The sequence below is a fragment of the Castor canadensis genome, chromosome 6 (genome assembly GCF_047511655.1).
Source record: "Castor canadensis chromosome 6, mCasCan1.hap1v2, whole genome shotgun sequence".
NCBI classification, from domain to species: domain Eukaryota; kingdom Metazoa; phylum Chordata; class Mammalia; order Rodentia; family Castoridae; genus Castor; species Castor canadensis.
The window spans coordinates 162,081,371-162,102,757 of NC_133391.1; the positions used below are offsets into that span (position 1 = coordinate 162,081,371).

The following is a 21,387-nucleotide window of genomic DNA, read 5'->3' on the forward strand; positions in this document are numbered from 1 at the left end:
TGAGGGTCAAGATGAAGTGTGAAGCAGTTCCATCATGGTCAAAATAATTCTGTCACCCTCTAAAATTGAAAGGCCAATCAACAAAGAGTATTCTTAGTATTCAACTTGAACAATCACCATAAGATCTCTATAGGTTTTCAAAGTGATAAACTGATTTCTCCTGTGCTCTCCAGAATTAATACCTGGCATTCTTTGTAAATGTACATTTAAACTTTGTTTAAACTGTATACTTTTCCTCATTTACCTTGACTTTTTGTGTTTTCAAATTCATATTAGAATATGTTTTTAAATATAATAACTTTTTGAAGTTTATCCATATTTGTTTGCCTTTCCCAGAAGGTGTTGTGGATGCACTGGGAGGAGAGGGTGAGAAACTTGACTTCTCTGTGTGAAACAGAAACTACAATCGATCTGTCAAAGACTGGAGAGTTAGAGTTTCACCATCACTTCATGAATGAGATTTCTAGTAAATGACCAAATTTGTATTTCAGATTTTTAAAGTCTAACATTTTTACCTCATAAACAAATTTCAAAAGGCTTATTTTTCTGCATTTCTATTAATTATTCAAATCATGCTTTATTTTATTTGAGCTTTGAATTTTACATCTTTTATAAATTTTGCAACTGATTTTCTTTAGCTGAAAAATAGGGCATGTACCTCTCTCATGACACGTCTTCTGATTTCCTAGTGATAATGTTGCCCTTGACTCCTGATGGCATCTTTTGCAGTATTTCAACTTCCCCTGTAACTAGGACACACTGCTTTCTAGGACTGCAGCACAGCTGTCATCATGCCACTGATTTCCACTGAACGGTTCAGTCAGTTCAGCTGTTTTATGACTCTTATGTTTTATTCCTTCAATTCCTTTAAGGATTTGTAATGTCTTGTTTTTGGTTAATATTTGTTTAAAAATTTAATATTTAGCAAATATTTGATTAATATTTTCTGAGTTAGTGATATCTCTTTTTAGAGATTTTGCATTTCTTAAAATACAACAGTCTGTCCTATTGTTAAACTGGCAATTTGGTGTCAGAAAAAAATCTATATCCATTGTTACCCTGCAGAATTTGGTCATTTCTACTCTCCAATACTACTGAATTGCAACTCTGAAAATGAAGCCATCATTGATCCTTCACAAGAGATTTTTATTTGGTTGTTCCTCTGTGGTAGCCTTTAGGATTTTTTTTTTGTCATGGTATTTGAGACTTTACAAAGTAATGTCTAAGTGACAATATTTTTATTCTGTATTGCTGTGGCTTTTGGTGCTCTTTTTCCTATGATGAATATTCATGTCTTATTTCAACTCTCAAATTTTCTTTCTATTTAAATGTCCTCCCTCTTCCTGTTCTTGATATTTTTGTTATATTTGATATTACCTAAATTGATCTTCTAACACATGTTTTCTTCTTCTGACTTTTTGCCCAATATTCTGATAAATTATTTCTTTCTAAATTTGTCTTCCAGTCATTCAATTTATTATGTTTATGTCTGCATTCATATTTCAGATGTCAGAATTCTCTCATTTCCTCACATTGTTTTTTCAAAGTTGCTGTATTTGTTTTATCATCTACAAACTTCTATGTACTTTAAGTTGGAGGAGATGGATTCTACATTCCATGAAATATCTATTTCATTTGAATAATCTTATCTTTGTGTGTATCTTAAGCCAAAATGTTTAAACTGCTAGTTTTTTCTTAGAACTTTGCTTATCCTGGCTGATTGCTTATTTATATCAACAAAGATTTGGGTTGATAAACATTCCAGTGTTGTTTGTTTGCCTATAATACTCTGCTCCTGCAAGAGAGAGTGACCATAAAGCTTTGTGCACAGGGATAAAGAGGGTCAATGAGCAAGCTTTATGTACAGAGCCATAGCAAGGGTCAATCAGTTGATTGTCCTCTTGGAAATTTGCAGTCCATGAAGGACCTACATTGTAGTGCTGGACAGATCATGAATCCTGTTCTTTCTAAAGTGTTAGTTCAATTTGTTTCTATAATACTTCTCAGACTGTAATGGCAGGGATTAACACCTATGACAGTCACCCCTTGCACTTGGGAGAAGTGGCAGGGGACCAGTTGTCATTCATGTCCCTTAGAATATATTTAAATGAAGCATCCTTATCACTTGCTATAAATCTCAGACATGTTCCCAGTCTCTTCTGCTCTGATGTTAGAGTCATTCTATGGTTCTGTCTATAAAAATATTTACTACATCTACAGTAGTCTTCTCCTTTGAAGATCTTGAATGTGACTGCCATTTTTCTGTCAGATTTTGGGATATCAACCCATTTTTTAAATCTTCTAGAAATGTACCCATTTATTACATCATTTGATGGTCTCCATTTTTTATATGATAATAATTTTTTTTTTTACTGTCATTTTCACAAGTCTTGGGAAAAGTATGGTAAAATTCTGCTTAGGCAGACCTGATGAATAGAAAGTAGTAGAGGTAGTTTTGTAAATCACAGCAAAAGGTGAGCTTTCAAGGTAACCAGAATTTTGAAAATGCAAGACTCATACTGTGTAAGAGAACACAGGGTGAGATGTAACACCATGGAGGAAGCTGGGGCTTAAGGAGTCCTCAAAGGGAGATAATACCTTTCTTACACAGGATAGTAAACAACTTGCCCACAGCTTCTGAGGGGAACACAACTTATAAAGCCCAAACCTTTCCATCATGCAAACATCTTTGAACAGTATCTTTAACTATAATCCAAAAAACAAGTAGTCGTGTCTAACTCTCAAAACATGCAGAATCTAAAAAGTCCATGGACTGCATCCCCATCACTGCTGTGATCTAAATGCTAATACAGTTTTCTGCTAAACTAGGTTGTATACAAGCATCCCTAGGGATCCTTTTCTCTGGAGCTCAAAGACCTGGACTAGAAACAAATGCTACTTTAGCAATCTACTGGGCTCTCTATCCCAAGAAGCCTTTTTTTTTTTTTTTTAGTTTTGTTAAAACTTACAACTTCTACAGGAATGTACAAGTACAAATACCCCAAAGTAACATGCTCCAAATTAAAAAACAACTCTAAGAAAACAAAGGGGAGAAGAAGACCTACATTCCAAGGAGGTTCACTTATAACCTGCCATTAGTGGTCCCCCACTGTGAGCTTTGACTGCACTATTGAGCAGGTCTCCTCACTGAGTCTTGGGAACATGTGGGGAAAAGATTAATCTAGAAACTAGCAGACTTTTTTGTACTGTCCTTTAAAAAGAATGCATCAAATTTGGCTTTATATAATAATTACACTTTTTAACACCTTTTATCCACTGATTTCTTAACTTCTTAAAAATAGAAGCTTTATCAAATTCAGCTATCAGAAGTGTGCTCTGAAAGATGGTTTGGATTTAATTTTTAATCAATTAAACTGAAAAATATATCTCACAGCACTTAAGTGGTCAATTTTAAAAGGCAATTAAAAATTGTATTGGCAGTCAAAATATAAATTCTCAATTTTATTACAAGATATTTAAAATGACAACAAAATAGTATTTCATTCTAACTAATCAACATTGCTTAAACACGTTGTTGAAATCAATACCTTTTCATGTAAATATAAAAAAGTAAATTTTATGGGCATACCATAACATTGAAAACATCCCAACAAAATATTGACTTTACATCTGTGTACTTAAAATACTAAAAAATATACTATGCTTTGGTGAATCATACTGGAAAATCTGAAAAAGAATAATAAAGTTTAATGCAGCTTTTTGGCTAGACCTGGAGATCATCAGGTTAAGCAAAATGAGCCAGATTGAGAAAGATATTGCATGTTTTCTCTCTCTCATCTATGGAATCCAGAACTAAAAACAAAAATGATGGCACAAGTATAAAATGAGGAGACTGCGGGAATCAGGTGGGGGTGGGGGAAGGGTGAAAGAAGAAGGTGAAGAGGGGGGTGAATATGGTTAAAGTACTTCAGAAGCATGTATGCAAATAGGATAATGAATCCCATTAAAATTGCTTCAAAAAGAGGAGAGTGAGAGAAGAAGAAAGAGTAATAGAGAAGGTAAATTTGATCAAAGTACATTTTATACACATAAGGAAATGTCACCATGAAATTCCTTTGTATAATTAGTGTATGTCAATAAAAACACAAATGTGTGATATTTCCAAATTGATCATATATAGTGATATACATTGAAAAATGATACTCAATGATTCTATGTAATACATATATATATATATATATATATATATGTAGTGAGAGAGAGAGAGGTTATTTATAATATCTGTGAGTGTATATTAAAAATAAACCAATGTGTCATAAAATTTAGGCACATTAGGATTTTGGAACTTAAGAAGGCATATCAGTTTGCCTAATGAAGCCAAATTACTTCAAATTTTGGGGACACAGAACTAGAGATGTTCATAAGACAACCATGACCACACTACAGGGGACCCAGAAAACATTTTGAATTTTAATAAATTTTCTTGCCATTACATCAAAAGATCTCCTTTATAACTAAAGAATTTAAATAGATTTCTATCACAGTTTAAAAATAGAAGTGCAGAGGGACAGATTTTGAAGTTACAAATATGACTGAGCCAAATGTCCAAGAGGACATATCCAAAATAGGGCACCATATGCTTGATGAAATAGCATATTGGGGTCCAATGCAGGGCCATTATAAAATACTGGATTCCTCCAGGCACCTGCTTGCGAACCAAACACGAGAACTATCCACAAGAATCCTTCTGTCTATTCAGACAGGTTCTCCAGTTTTGAAAAAGGATTTATTTATTGAAAAAATAAATAGCAGAAGTTGTGATTCCCATATTGTAGATTAAGAAGATGACATTCAAACATGAATAAATTATCAACATGTCCAGATCTAATAAGTGCATTATCAAATCCCAACAACAGGTCTTACTGTGCATTACACTGCTTGAGTAGAATTCCCACACCTCCAACTAATGGAAAATAAAATCACTTATTCTATGTAATTATACCTTATATTTTCTGCAGCATTGGGAATTGAACCTAGAGCCTCTAGTATGCTAGGCAATTGGTCTACCACTCACCATACTCCCAGGTCTTTGTTTGTCCTTGTTTTTGACATAGGGTCACTAACTTTGTTTGGCCTGGCCTCGAACTCATCATCCTTCAGCCTCTACCTCTTGAGTAACTGGGATTATAGTCATGGGTCACCACACCCAGTACCCAGCTCTATGTAAACACAGCCATTCCCAAAACTTCTTTTGTCAATAATATCCTATTTTACAAATTTAAAGTTGTGTTCCTTGCTGGTAAATCTCAGCTTGCTTTTAATATATGATAGATACATCACCTTAGGATATTTTAGTATCACATTTTTCTATGACTACATGAATTTCCCAAATTCAATTACTGTAGGCACCCAATTGTATCTCTAGGCAATTGGAAATTAAAGAGTTCCTTCTTTCAGAAGACCTAGCTCTAACTAGGGTAAATTACCTGAAGAGCAGAGTCCAGAATAATTTTAGCCCTCCCTTTCCATTTTGCCCTAGTGCACTTACGCAGTGATCAACCTGCACGACTGTATATCAAAAACTTATACATTGAAATAGGCATTTAATTTTTTGGTTCAGGGAGCAGTACTAAGGGTTGAACTCAGGGCTTCACACTTGGTAGGCAGACACTCTCTCACTTGAGCAATCCCCTAGCCCTAGGCACTTACATAAATCAGGAATGATTTCTTTTTCCTAGCTCTTTATGACGTCAGTGCCCCAATAGAAGAAATGGGTGCAAACATTGCAGGACAAGAACATATCTTAAAATCCAGTCAAAGCATTGCTCAACTAGTCAATTACTTATTATATAAAATTACACTCAACAGTGTAGGCTCCAATGGTGAAAAGATTTGTGTGTGTACATGTGTGTGTGAGATATATCCAAGCACATCTAGAAGCCCTTTTTGATATGTATATGCTGTGGCTAGACAGGAAGGACTTTATTTGCAATTTGTAGTCAAGTTGAAATGAGACCCCTTTATAACCTCTCTTAGGGCAAAATTAATTGGTCATGAGATCTAGCAATTACCTCATTTAAGGCCAATTAAATGGGCAGCCCCTGTATGCAATTTAGCAGAAATATTGAAAAAAGACCTGGCGGTTGGTTTTGACCATGAAAGACTTCCAAGTACCCTATGAGAACTGTGTGAAATGTGTTTCTGAGAGACGGGTACAAAGATGGAATCACAGTTTGAGGCAACAGCAAATACAGAGTTTGTTATTTCCATTTTTCCCTAAGGGAGGAAAAGTAAATAAATAAGGGGTAAATAGTTTTAAAAGTCAATAAATAATTGTTTTATAAGGATGAAGGAGCTTCAGACATTAAAAAACCGAGTGGGTCTGAGCATTTGAGCCTTCAGACAGTCAATGTTCACACCCTTAACCCTGAAAGGAGCACTCTAATTTCATAAGTCTTGATGTGTTTTGAAAATTAATTCTTTCATTTTTATTAAAAGCTGTACATCATTCAGAAACCATAAACACTTTCTTCCTGAAAATAGTGTTAATTTATTTTCTTAATGATACGTAATACACCAATAGCTCATCCAGCTAAATGAGCTCTACAAACTTTAATCGTTTAAAAAGGGATTATGCTATTGAATGTAACACTAAATGTCCAGAGGGAAAGCCATAATTCCAGAAAACTTCTATAATTTTAATTGTTTTAGTTTATGAATATAATATTGTTGTGCATATGAATAGCAAGTAAACTGACTTATGGAGTGGGGGAAGAAGCCTGCTATCATCAGTATATTTTAAGATTTGGCAGAATGCATCTGCTAATCTGCAAGGGAAAAGCAATATAGTCTTATGACAACCCTGAAGGTGTTTCTATTTTTAAATTATCTTTTTATTACAAATATCAACATTTTAGGATGCTAAGTAGTAAACAGCTTTGCAATCAAAAGAATCATTAGGGAAAACTGACTTCAAATACCTTTGAGCAGAAATGTCTTCTAATTCAGTCCTCCATTCTGGAAAGGACTACAGTCCACCTACTAATATTCTAGTAGGGAAGCAACTTCTTAAACATTTAGACTGGCTGTGTTCTTTCCTAGAATCATGCACTATAGGGACTAATAACCAGCCAAAGAAAATTTTCAGAAAGCTAAGAAATGGCACATGTTACCTACAATGTAGAAAATAAGATCAGGCCTAAAAGGTAATTTTATTTAAATGTGTAATATTTCTACATCAAGGTCCCTCAAATAAAGATGAAGTCCAATATAATTATAGTACAAAGCAAGGTAAAAACAGATATTTATAAGAATGCAAACAGAAAGATTGAGTCTAATCTCTCTTGCTCTTTGTTTTGCTTATTACAAAGACATTTAGTTATTGTTAACTATTGAAACTTTTAAAGCTTATTTTAATTTTACTCATAGTATATGTATACAGATTTTTTTCTGTATCCTAAAAGAAAAATAACTTTTATGTTGTTTTAGAAATTTATTTTGTATAATGGTTTATATATGTACATATTATTGAGTTCATGTACTAATATGTATATTAAAAGGGAAAAAGGAGAAAAATAGAGGATATGAACGAATTCAAGTTACAATAAACGAAAAAGTCTCAATGAAACTCCCTGTATAGCTATCGTAAATGAACAAAAATATCTTTCTTTCAAAAATGGGGAAGAGTAAGATAAAACTGTTCCTTGTTGGGGTTTGGTAGCAGTGGGAGGGGGAAGATATAAGGAAAGAGCATAGGAGGGTGAAAAAGGTGGAAATATTACGACTTATGTATGAAAATGGAAAAATGAAACCTGTTGAAACTATTCCAGGAATGGGGTGGGAGATAAAGGAGAGTGATGGAAGGGGTGAATTCAACTATGATACATTGTAAAAACTTTTGTAAATGCCACACAATGTACTCCCAGAAGAACAATAACATGATAATTAAAAATGTTTAAAAAAGAAAAAATACTAAAAATATTAGATTACAATAAATAAATAATAACCAGAAGAAAATTCAAAATCAGTAGAACAAGAATTTTAATTTTTCTAATGTATGAATTGCTAAAACTGATTACATAGATAAAAATGTTATTAAACCAATAAACCATGTTGAATTTTTACATGTAACTGGAGAAGACAATTGTGAGAGTCAGTGAAACCGTCTTGGGAGAGAATACATCATTTCTTTTGATAGCATTCAAATTCATTGTAAAAGAAAGAAAATTCTTCAAAACCATTTTTACAGAACTTTGATACAAGAGTTTGTAAAATGAGCAGCAAAATGAAAAACAAAATAAATTTGTAGGCTTAAAGCTTACTTACAATACAGATGAAAAATTCCTAAAGAAAACTATAATCTAAATGTATATTATATGATAAAAACGCTGTAGTTAAAAAAGATTCAGAAATGCAAAATAAGGAGATATTAGAAAATGTTTCCATACAAGTCATCCAGATTTGAAAAGGTTTAAAATGACATTTAAATATAAAACAAAAGACATTTGAAATTTAAAAATGTACTTCTAATAAAAATTCTTAGAATACATTGAAGATGCCTTATTTTTATTGTAATTTCTATATCCTGTCAACAGATGAAAGTCCTGAAAATGAGGCTTTGATATACTACACATATTTTCAAAAATGAAACCTCAAAAGAGAAAGAAAAAATCAAACCCTACCAGGACATCTAATACGCAAAATCTACACACACAGTGGTTTGGAGAGTAATGGGAGAAGACTCATGGAGCATCACTGAAGTCACCTCATCCAACTTCCTGTCAGCCCTTCCCCACCCACAAGATGGCCCTGCATGGTCAAAGGGTATCCCATGGTGCAGGCATAGTTGATCTGAATACTTGAGTCTACGTTATAAGTTCCTGGCAAAGAGTGACTTAGGAAGAAGGCTGACACTGGATCAGGACACATGAAGTTAGCTTAGAAAGAGAATCTGAGAAAAGTTTCCAGAAACAAAAGAAATAACTTCTCCATTCCTCTTCTGGATATTGCCATCTGTGTTGTGAGGCCCCGAAATCTTCTGTCAATTTTGTATGGCCAAAAATGAAGTTGACCCAAAAAAATCAGTACTGTAGCAGACAAAACCAACATCACCCTCATCCATGAATATTCGCCAGTTTTCATTGAGTTTTCTATCTCTTAGAGCATAACAGGAGTTGAAAATTTTCATAAAAAGGCTACCCAGTGAATATTTTAAACTCTGTGGATCATTCAACCTCTGTCATTCAGCTCTCATATTATACCATGAGATCAAATCAGAGCAATACATAAGCAAAGAGGCATGGCTGTGTTCTAATACATCTTTATTTACAAAAATATATCATAACGATATTATGCTATGTTTTCTTGTATAAGTTCTGTTGTGTTAAGATTTGCATTATGGTGTTTGATCCCTTCTGAGTTAACATTAGTTGATGTTTCAAGATTGAAGCATCTTTTCTTTGATATGTGTATTTCTATGTGTGTAATATTGTTGGATGCGATTGTAAATGGTATTTTAAAATTTGCTGATGTTTCTGTTACATAGATTTCTGTGTATGAATCTTGAAACCTTTCTTAACTTACTTCTTTGTAGAAGCATAGTAACTGTGACCTTGCTTAGCTCACTTTTTTTTAGTAAATGTAATTGTAAAGTTTGTTAGGAAAGGAATCAAGTATAACAGGATAAAAGTCAAGAAAAATGGGGACAAAAGGAAGGAACATTTCCTGTTCCCTATGAAGGAAATGGGAGTAAAAACTCAAAACGATGATCCTTACCATTTTGCCTTATGTGTTCCCAGCTGGAGGAATACAGGTGGCTCTTATCAGATTGGATCTTGGTAGCTAAAATGGATGCTAAGACAGGGAGGTGTCATCCAAAGACCTTGGTATCTTTTAGGGAATATAACATCTTAGTCTTTAGCTACTTTCTTTTAATTTGAGGCATAAGCCTATGTCAGAAGTCTCTTGTCCTTGCTTTCTGTTAATGGAGACAATCTCATATCATGAATGATCTATGGGAGCCTGGTAGAAGGAGGTATATCCTTTAGAGTAGCTATTTAAGTCACTTTTTATTTTTGGTAGAATTTTTTATGGATTTTGTAGAATTTTCTACATAAAAAATAATGTCATTTGGGAATGAAGATCATTTTAAATTTTATTTTACAAGGATGATCCATTAATGTCTTCTTTCTTATACAACACTGCCCAGAACTTTCAGTAGTGTTGATGAGAATTCCTACAACCAGTCTTAATTATACACCAATTAAAGATATGTTCTTTCTCAAAAGAACATTTGGAATTTAAGATTTTCTTTACTAAAGCTGACTTTAAGTAGGGAAACAAGTATGCAGCTGAGGTCAGCTTATCTGAAATTTTTTTGTATTAAGTGTAAATTTGAGGTGCATAATTTGCGTGCATGTGCATGTTAGTTCAGGGAAAGGCTTATATCTCTGTATAAAAGGATGTGTCTATGAAGGTATTACATATGTAGAACCATCAATATTATATGTGTGTGCACTTATCCATCTATCTTCCTATCTGAATGTACAAAAGTCTTAAAATCGGGTATAGAGAAGGAATTACATTTCAATACATTTAACTTTTTATCATTTGACTTTTCTATACCTTTGTTAAATATTCTTTTGATTGAACACAAACATTTAGAATAGAAAGACAACAAATAGACATAAATGAGACAAAATATCAACAGATTTTTAAAGTGACAGGAAACCAGTATTATATTGTTTTTTATAATCTCTCACACGGTTAACTAAATTTTCTGGATTTTTTATGATAAATGTGCACTTTGATCAGAGCAAGTTATTTTTAGTTTATCCTAACAAGAAATGTACCCCTGAAAAAGTATCAGAGCATAAGACCATGAGAAACAAGCAATTCCACCCAGTCATCACAAGCTGGTTAAAAAAACGGAAGCTGAATTCCTGGCTATTCAAATAAATTTCCAGAATCTATTTTCAAAATCAGAACTGCTTTCTCTGAAATTCAAAGTAGCAAAATGCCATCATAGACTCTTACCAGGATTTAACTTTAAAACACACTGACCATGAGTCAATGTTCATTCCTACACTGACTCTTTTGTCAAGGTTTTAGGTTCATGCCAAGCAGAATTAGCACTCGCTCTGAACTGGGATTGCTCACGTCCTCTGTCCCCTAAATGTATAACTTAATTCTTATAACACATATGACTTATATTGTCATGTATCCTTCTAAAATGACAAGTGGAGTACAAAAACAAAGACTCTTCATTTAATTATAAGGCTATTCTTTACATTTTTAATTCAAATGCACATGTCACATTCATTAGTCAATTTAATTAGCTTCAATCAAGATTATCATTAGGTAATAGTAATGCAAGGTTGCATATAAACCTGGTTTTGCAAAACATTTAACAGTCTCGACCATCTAGGCCTTCATCTCTAAACAACATTTTTCTTGAACTTCATATGTGTTATCAGCATTGTTTCTTAATGTTCAAAATGTATAGGTCCAACACAATGAAAAAAATATGTTTCAGTCATTCTATATCCTATTCTTGGCATCCTAGGTTTCCAATCTGTCTATTCTGTGTAGTGTTACCATTAGTTCATGTGCATAATGCTAGATAATTTGTAAATTAGGATTTTTACAAATGAGGAATGGGCATAGGATAAAAATGAAAATCTCTCTTATTTAAAAGTCCAGGATTGTCAAGACAGTGTAGATATGGCAACTACCTTTTTTTAAAATCTCAGGGATCCCAGCTCCTTCTAGGTCAGCCTATAACACCATCTTCCAGGCTCATTCCTGTCCTAATGATCTAATATGATAGCTTTTACAGTCCTCATAGCCAGAGGAGAGGGAAGAATGACAGAGGTGTGGGGAAGAAATTTTCCTAGTTGCTATGGTTTGATAACTGTACCCAGAACTCCATGTGTCAAAGTTCATTTGGTCTCCAGCATGGTGCTTTTGGAAGGTGGTGAAAGTTTCACAGAGTGGAGCTGTGTGGAAGGTCCTTGAAGGGTATAATGGGACCCTGGCCTTTCCTTGTTCTCTCGGCTGCTTCTTCACTATGAGGTGAATGGTGTTGCTCTGCCATTGCCATCTGGTACCTCAACCAGAGGACCAGGGTTTACCAGGGTTTACCTGGTCATGGAAAGGAATCATTAAAACTGTAAGCCAAAGTAAGTATTTAAAACTTAATAATCTCAGGTATTTCTTCATAGTAACAAAAAGCAATTGATACAACAATGTTATAGTGTGTTCTGTGATATCCCCCTAGCCATAATTCCATCACAGGGCCATAACTAGATCCCAGTAAGATTGAGAAATGTATTTGTATTTTTGTTCTGTATTGACCTGAAAATTCTACTAAAAATGAAAGGAGAATGAAAATTGGGAGAAAATATTACCCTGTCCCATTGACACACATTGATATTTGTTTGTTTATGTATTTGTTTGTTTAGTGGTGCTGGCTTGGAAGCCAGGGCTTCCAAGGTTTAAAACCTTAAAACCTCATTACTATTTTAATGATTGGGCCTTTACTCTTTCACTGTGTCTAATTTGTTTCAGTTGTGTTGGTCTAACATGAATGGTTCCAAAATGGACCTCTGTGCTACTAGGACCTGCTAGGGACTTTTTTAAATTATTTTTTTTAACTTCTTGAGCTCCACCTCAAAATTGTTGAATCAGAATTTCTCGGATGGGACAAATCATTTTACATTTTTATCTGGTAATCATGCATATAGTATGATTACTGTTCCCCCTGAGTTGTACTAACTCCTTTATCAAGAAAGCAATTAGGAATAAAGAAAAGGGTGGAAAATACTTGTTTAAGTAAGTCAAGAAGGATATGTTCTTCATTTTCTTCATACTACATGCATATAGTAACTGCCTGTGCATGTAGTAAACATGGATACACATTTCAGGTAGTTAAATTGAACTTGCTGAAAAAAAGTCACCAAAAACCTATCATAATGTTAAAGAAAATAAAATCCTGCATTACCATCTTTGTATTAATAAGCGATGCCTATTTTGGGTCAAAATATTTCCTTACAACTCTTGTTTTGTTCCCATTACCTCTAAGCTATTCTTAATTCCCACTTTCAACTAACTTAAAATCTAAACTCAATGAGCTTCCTTGGGTCTGTGTGATTTCTGCTCCTAGCACGTTCACTTCCTCAGTGAATGTTCCCTCTGGTTACCTTTATCCAGGGTTGGCTTTTCTCCAAGGCACCACAGGCATTGGTCAGAACATGAGGAAATATTGACATATGCCCTATTCTGAGACCTCCAAAACCTTAACAGAAAGGATGCCTGTCATGTTGACATAGAGATTTCTTTAAAGTCCCATCTATCACGGATATGGATGTCTTAGTATGACAACTCTCAAACAAAGCAGCATCTTTAGATCAAAGTCATTTGTTTATTAAAAAGCAAGTCTGAGATCTGCAGAGCTGACCCAACCCATCTCCTTGTCAAATTCAGGCAAAAGGAAAAGGTTTCCTGAAGAATGAATAGATGTTCACAAAGCTATTCACCATGAATAATTCAATTTAGAATAAATAGATGCAGATAGAGGGCAGATACTCTATGCTTTGCTACTACTAGGAGTCAAAATAAATAATTTAGTATGTCTTGTTATTGGGTCTTTTATATTAAACTGGATCCACCTCGCTGTTCTCAGATCCAAGTGAGAAGCAGCTTTAGTGTATACAAAATTTGTATTAAAGTTTATAAGCCCACTGCTCCCCCTGAGTTATACTAACTCCTTTATCAAGAAAACAATAGGAGTAAAGAAAAGGGTGGAAAATACATGTTTAAGTAGGTCAAGAAGGATATGTTCCTCATTTTCTTCATACCTCATACTGGGGTTTGCTCAAAGCCTTCTGTGTCCTCTTGTCATTTTGTGATTTTCAGAATAAACCAGCAGGGAAACATCATCAGGTTTTATTTCTGTATATTTGCCTTTTAAAAACTGCTTACTTATATGAATTGCTTCAGGTCCCAAACACTAAGTAAGCAAAAAACTACTAAAAATTTTTAAATGGTTATTTTTAATAACAGAATTTACTTTGATTTAAGTTTCTAACCAAACCTAACATCGATATTCTATATGCACTTAATTCGGTATATTTTCTTCCATATCTTATTTTCCCACGTCCCACTTTCAGTTTTTTCTTTCATTCCACTTTTCTCTGATTTTTGTTAAGTAACATGAGGTTTGCCAGCTTACCAAATTCTACTACTGCAGAGTGTCAGTGAGTATGGACTGATGAGGAAAGGTGATATATTTTCTTCCAAGGCTTCAGAGCCCAGACTTCCATGTTGTCTTCTTTGGTCCACACAGAAGTTAATGTCCATGTGAGCTCAGACAAATTGTTTAGTCTCTTTTAAGCACCTTTACCACAAAATAGGGATAAGAATAACATACCCACCACAGGATTGTTGTGGTGATCACCTGTAGAACTCACCATAGTGACCTGATTCAGAGCAAACACTCAGTTATATTTGTTATTACACAGAATTGAGATTCTGATAGTTTTTTAAAAGAAACTGTTTAATCAAATACTTACCACACTTACAAATAACAATACCCTTCTCCTATTCCTGTCACCTTAAAAAAAAAAGAACATTTCATATCAATCAGCAGAAGACACTTTGGAATATACTACATTAATTTAAACCTTGGACATTTTTGAAATTCAAACATGATCAGTCAAAATATACTTCTGCAGAATATCTGTATTTTTCCCTCTAAATATCATGCATATAAGTATTTTGTTGTTAGAAGAAAAAAGTTCCATTTATAACTTCTCATCTATATTTGGCATTTGAGCATCCACACTATCTAGACAGCAGCATATGCAAACTTGATTAAATCCCACATATTTTTTCTCTCTCCTTTTTTAAACCAAGTGTCACATTTCTGAGTTATGAGCTTTTAGAAATACAGCCTGTACCTTCAGAAATGTATGCTTTCTTAGCTAAGAAAATATAGTCTTTAATTAATCTTAGTACACTTCCTAAAAAGTTAAATTTGTTACATCTAAAGGTTATTTCTCAATGTCACAAAACTGATGCATGGAAACTCTTGACAACAGCACTTTAGAAACTTATTCTATAGCAACCAAGTGGATGAGTGTACAGCATCTGTTCTAGTCAACGTAGGAAGTCACCTTACTCCATTTAACATCCACAAAGCATAGAGTTGTATGTTTTCACAGAAATGTTAAAGAAGAAAAAATAATACCAAGGTAGCTATATTGACTGAAATTGATTGAGTGATGAAACAATGTTTACAATATTTTTTCCTTTCAAATAAAATTAGAGTTAATGTTTTTATGTATTTTCTAGTCTTTGTTATGCAAAGTTTTACACACAAAGACACATTTATGAAGAGACATGTGTGTGCTAATACACATAAACAGACGTGCTTACAAATTTAATTATATTTTTATGGTTTCGTTCAGCATTTATATTAAGCAATGTTGCTAATGATTTCCCACTATACGGAAATTTAGGAAACCAACAATTTAAAGGATCCAGCATATTTCCTCATATAACTGTCACTTATGTCACCTTATTTTCAGGACTCTGAGCTATATTCAGTTATTAATTATTCAACACTGATGAACACCTCAGCACATAAATTTTTGTTATAGTTATCATTCTTGGGACTGTACTCTAAAACAGTAATTACCATCTAAAATCACTTCTCAAAAGGAAATTAAGTTATATGATGCATTTGTTGAGAAATTACTTTCAAGCAAGACAAATTTATAATTCTATTAACACTGAGAAAACAGTTCTCATTATCTTTAGGAAGGCTTAGTAAAATAACCCATTTTTTAAAATTTCAGTTTGAACAAAAATCTCACTATGTTTTTTACTTTTCATTTTCTACTACCACTGTATTTGATTTTTGTTTTGAAGTTTATTTTTGTAATGGTTCTTTTGTAAATTTTGTTTGTATCTTCTTCTGGAGGAATAGAAGAAGGTTTTTTTTTATCATTTCTGTGAACTCTTGTTAACATGCAAATTTAGAGTCATGGCTCTTGCACTTTATATGCCCAGTTGTTATGTTGCCTGGTCTATAAGCTTAACATGATGATGTGGCAATTTATTGCTTTGCTTTTCACTTGATAGAGTTTTGTTGACCTTTACTGTTATTTTCACTTACTCCAGTCTAGTAATCTGTTCATATAATAGCTCTAGTATGTTCCTACTTTAATGTCCTCTCCTCATTAGGTCCAATTCACCCCCAGAATGCAGAGTAATTTAAATCCCAACTCAGACACCCTAAAACTCTGCCTAATGATTTCAGCTATTGATTTCTTTTGTTATTTATTTTATTATTCATATGTGCATACAAGGCTTGGGTCATTTCTCCCCCCTGCCCCCACCCCCTCCCTTACCACCCACTCCACCTCCTCCCTCTCCCCCCTACCCCCTCAATACCCAGCAGAAACTATTTTGCCCTTATTTCTAATTTTGTTGTAGAGAGAGTATAAGCAATAACAGGAAGGAACAAGGGATTTTGCTGGTTGAGATAAGGATAGCTATACAGGGAGTTGACTCACATTAATTTCCTGTGCGTGGGTGCTACCTTCTAGGTTAATTTTTTTTGATCTAATCTTTTCTCTAGTTCCTGGTCCCCTTTTCCTATTGGCCTCAGTTGCTTTTAAGGTATCTGCTTTAGTTTCTCTGTGTTAAGGGCAACAAATGCTAAGTAATTTTTTAGGTGTCTCACCTATCCTCACCCCTCCCTTGTGTGCTCTCGCTTTTATCATGTGCTCAAAGTCCAATCCCATTGTTGTGTTTGCCCTTGATCTAATGTCCACATATGAGGGAGAACATACGATTTTTGGTCTTTTGGGCCAGGCTAACCTCACTCAGAATGATGTTCTCCAATTCCATCCATTTACCAGCGAATGATAACATTTCGTTCTTCTTCATGGCTGCATAAAATTCCATTGTTTACAGATACCACATTTTCTTAATCCATTCGTCAGTGCTGGGGCATCTTGGCTGTTTCCATAACTTGGCTATTGTGAATAGTGCCGCAATAAACATGGGTGTGCAGTTGCCTCTGGAGTAACCTGTGTCACAGTCTTTTGGGTATATCTCCAAGAGTGGTATTGCTGGATCAAATGGTAGATCAATGTCTAGCTTTTTAAGTAGCCTCCAAATTTTTTTCCAGAGTGGTTGTACTAGTTTACATTCCCACCAACAGTGTAAGAGGGTTCCTTTTTCCCCACATCCTTGCCAACACCTGTTGTTGGTGGTGTTGCTAATGATGACTATTCTAACAGTTTTCCCAGCAGTTTTTGTTGAAGAGGCTGCTATTTCTCCATCGTATATTTTTAGCTCCTTTGTCAAAGACAAGTTGGTTATGGTTGTGTGGCTTCATATCTGAGTCCTCTATTCTGTTCCACTGGTCTTCATGTCTGTTTTTGTGCCAGTACCATGCTGTTTTTATTGTTATTGCTTTGTAATATAGTTTGAAGTCAGGTATTGTGATACCTCCAGCATTGTTCTTTTGACTGAGTATTGCCTTGGCTATTCGTGACCTCTTGTGTTTCCATATAAATTTCATGGTAGATTTTTCAATCTCTTTAATGAATGTCATTGGAATTTTGATGGGAATTGCATTAAACATGTAGATTACTTTGGGGAGTATCGACATTTTTACTATGTTGATTCTACCAATCCATGAGCATGGGAGATCTCTCCACTTTCTATAGTCTTCCTCAATCTCTTTCTTCAGAAGTGTATAGTTTTCCTTGTAGAGGTCTTTCACATCTTTTGTTAGGTTTACACCTAGGTATTTGATTTTTTTTGAGGCTATTATAAATGGAATTGTTTTCATACATTCTTTTTCATTTTGCTCATTGTTAGTGTATAGAAATGCTAATGATTTTTCTATGTTGATTTTATATCCTGCTACCTTGCTATAGCTATTGATGATGTCTAGAAGCTTCTGAGTAGAGTCAGCTATTGATTTCTAAATAGGAGTTCAAAAGCTCTTGACTAGGCCAAAACGTAAATATAGTTCTGTCAAACCCTAGTGATATTTTATAATTGTGGACTTATGGGCTTGCTATTAATACCTCAAGCAAACATTCTCTTTACAAGCCTCCTTTATAAGTCACTAGTGATTCATGCAAACTGAAGGATTTTTGCATTTTAGGATGGCCAGCAAAAATTGTATGTCTCTTTCCATCATTTTATCTTAATAAAAGAAACCATCCATCCCTGTGTCTTCATTTTTTAAAAATAGTTTTAAACTTATAAATCCAAGTTTGGAAATGAAAGGCACCAGCAGCAAATGAAAGTAAAAGTTGGGAAACATCTTTGTGAAGTTCCATCCACATGGGCCACGATATGGCAGAGGCTGTACCCCTTCCCAGCTGCTACAAAGCAGACCTGTCTACAACCACACGACTACGAAGACATGCCATCCACTTTTCTTGCCTCCTTCAGACTTAGTGATGACCACAGCTTCCTGCTTCTGTGGGCACTGGATTTTGCACCATCCACTGATGGTTCAATTAATTTTGCCCAAATCATCATAACCATCCTCCCATTAAATGATTTTCAATAACTCTTCAGAAGAGTCATCTTTGTTTCCAATGTGATATAATGTATTTTGACACACTATCTAATTTTTAGGTGCTATAATTTATCATTATCAAGAATGGAAGGAGAAAGTATTTATGAGTAACTTTAGAAAGGGGATAAATTTCTCAAGGTTTTGTGTTCTTCAACCCTTCCATCACTCAGTTCTTTATTGGTGATGTGAACTGAGATCCTAGTTACATTTTTTAATTAACTTTAAAAGAGCATTTTGCTAAATAATTTGAAATTTGCGTGTATTTTCACTCAATTTGATACTGAGAGCTATTTAGGTTAAATAAGACGTTCAGTTTTAGTATTTGTTGTGATTTCCTTATAGTACTACTTCCTCATTCTTGAGCTTCTACTTTCATCTGTGCTCTTAATAGACTTCAATAATTTTTGAGGGGGAGGATATATGAATGATACATGATATCAACTTTTACAAAGCAGAAAACAGTATTTTGTTTGCTTCTATACATTATATGCACAGCTTCTATAAAATTTTTGCACCATGGATATTTCTTCCCCAAACTTTCTAAATCATATGCCATAGTTCCAACACATTAGTGTTGAGACATAAAAATATAAGGTCATTTTTATTTTCTTCCTAGGAGCATTTTTTATACTTCAGTGATTTTAAATATCTTTTGAAAGTTGACATGAAAAAGTTAACTACAATATGATAAATATGGGTTCAAATTACTTATTTTTACTAGTGCCATGAATACTTTTATACTGATTGGTTTAATGTATAATTCAGGATTTCATCCCAAGGAAGTTCCTATTAGATACATAGTAAATGAGTGTAGCATCTTATGTGTGCTCTTAATCTCCCTGAACAGTTATCTTCTTGTCTCATCTATTTTCTTCCTTACATGTCATCTACTTCATCCATTATTCTATTCTACTGAAATTCAAATGCAATGCATAATTTTATTTGATTATGGTTGGCTTGAGACACTGTCTTAATCAACATATTGTGTTTTCCTCTCAAGCTCAAAATCTGCCTTTTCATCTAAAATTATATTTTTCAGATACTTTTTTCAAGGAGTCAGCTTTTCTAATTTTTGTGATTTTTAAAGGCTTTGATTTTCATGTGCATCATCATCATCAGAGTTTCCATACAGAACATTTTATGATGATTGGTGGCATGTGGACACCAACAGTTTTCTCAAACACTAGGTGCCAGTCTTTTCTGGTAAATAATTATTTCTTCAGACAAAATAATCAAATACAACATAATTTCAGAAGATGGTAATACCATTATCATAATCCACCCAAATTACAAAAATGATGGTACTTGCAATCATACCCATCATTTAACCCTCTCAAAATTTCTCTTTAAATTTCTACAAAGTTTTCTGGAGTGAAAAGACCCCTCAAAATTTTGTGATAACACTAAACTACAAAATTCACTTTGGATGAAAAGGGAGTTCATTTTCTAAGTTTAGATTTTTTTAATCAGTTAGAAAACTGTAAGAAGTATATTAAGTGAGGTGGGATAAAGGAGCTTCCAGTTGATGGATTCAACATGTCTGAAAATACTTCATTTATATAAAGGGAAAGATTCAAGCATAGTAGTATAATATAAGAGCCTTTATAATAATAATAATAATAATAGCCTCTATTATTATAATATAATAATATAATATAAGAGCCTTTCAGAAAGATGGACAGATAAGCAATTCATATATCAATTGGACATATAGGAGGACTTCTTGAAGAACTTGTTTATAGATTACTCTGTATAATAGAGCTGCCAACCTCCAATAATTCATCTCTAACAATATCATAAAAGTACGTGTATTTTTCTAACAGGCATCTACTTTATCATTTAAATATCCAGTTTTCAGAATCTTTTCAACATTGGCTATACCATCTGCCATTCTTTATTCTCCCTGGGAGTCTTCCAGCAGAATTATGTTGATATTGTCATTTAGTTGGCTGAATTAATCTGTATTCTTTAACACATCATCATGTATGTTAAATCCATGAATTAGTTTTCTTCTAAATCCTTTGAGCAACCCATTTTCATCACACAGTTGGACACTACCTTAACAACTGGATGATAAGCTTGAAAGATAACTTCTTCCCGTATATCACCCTACTAGCTGAAAATATAAACACAGGGATACTGTGCTTTTGGAGCTTATGAGAAAAATTCTCCTATACTTCCTTGAGCATAATATCAGATATCACCATATTTTTTACCTTTAACTTTTAGGATAGCTTGTTAAACAAGCAGACCATGTGATTTAGTACACCATTCTACAATAAGATCAGGATCAACTTCAATAAGGTAATACTGGTTTCTTTTAGTTGCAGTAACTACTTTCGACATTCATCTGTAACAAGCACTTAAGAGTTTTCAATGATATTCTGACATGTTAGGCATCTTTTTCTTTCTTTTTATTTTTCATAGTAAAATCTACTTAGTGTCATTCAAAGTCTGTCATTATCTAAAGATAATTCTTGTAGACTTGTAGGGTTCTTGATAGAAACTGAACTGTTCTGGAATTCTGGAACTATTTCAGTGATCTTGGTCATCCAGCCCATCTTCCTCTTCAAGGTGAGTATGCACTAGGCCAGCACCACCCCATCACTAGAGTACACACTGCTCTTGCTTGTTACCAGGGCCACCTAAGCCACTGTGATAGCCCAACACATAGGCAGGAATTTTGTGTACCTCCTGGGCAGAGAAGAAGAAGCCTAGGAAGCCAAGGAGCTGCCTGCCATGCATGAAAGCCCCAGCATATTGTCCCCTGGCCACTCTACCAAATTTTGCAATCTTAAAACTCAATGATTGCTTGT

The 21,387-nt window shown here is 34.0% G+C and overlaps 1 long non-coding RNA gene and 1 pseudogene across 1 annotated transcript in view; both read right to left on the minus strand.

Moving 5' to 3' along the window:
* LOC141424227 (uncharacterized) overlaps positions 1 to 21,387 on the minus strand; it is a 144,808-nt gene that overhangs the window by 65,655 nt on the left and 57,766 nt on the right. The gene's annotated exons all lie outside the window — the stretch shown is intronic.
* Positions 20,253 to 21,018, minus strand: LOC109677056 (cytosolic 5'-nucleotidase 3A pseudogene; annotated as a pseudogene).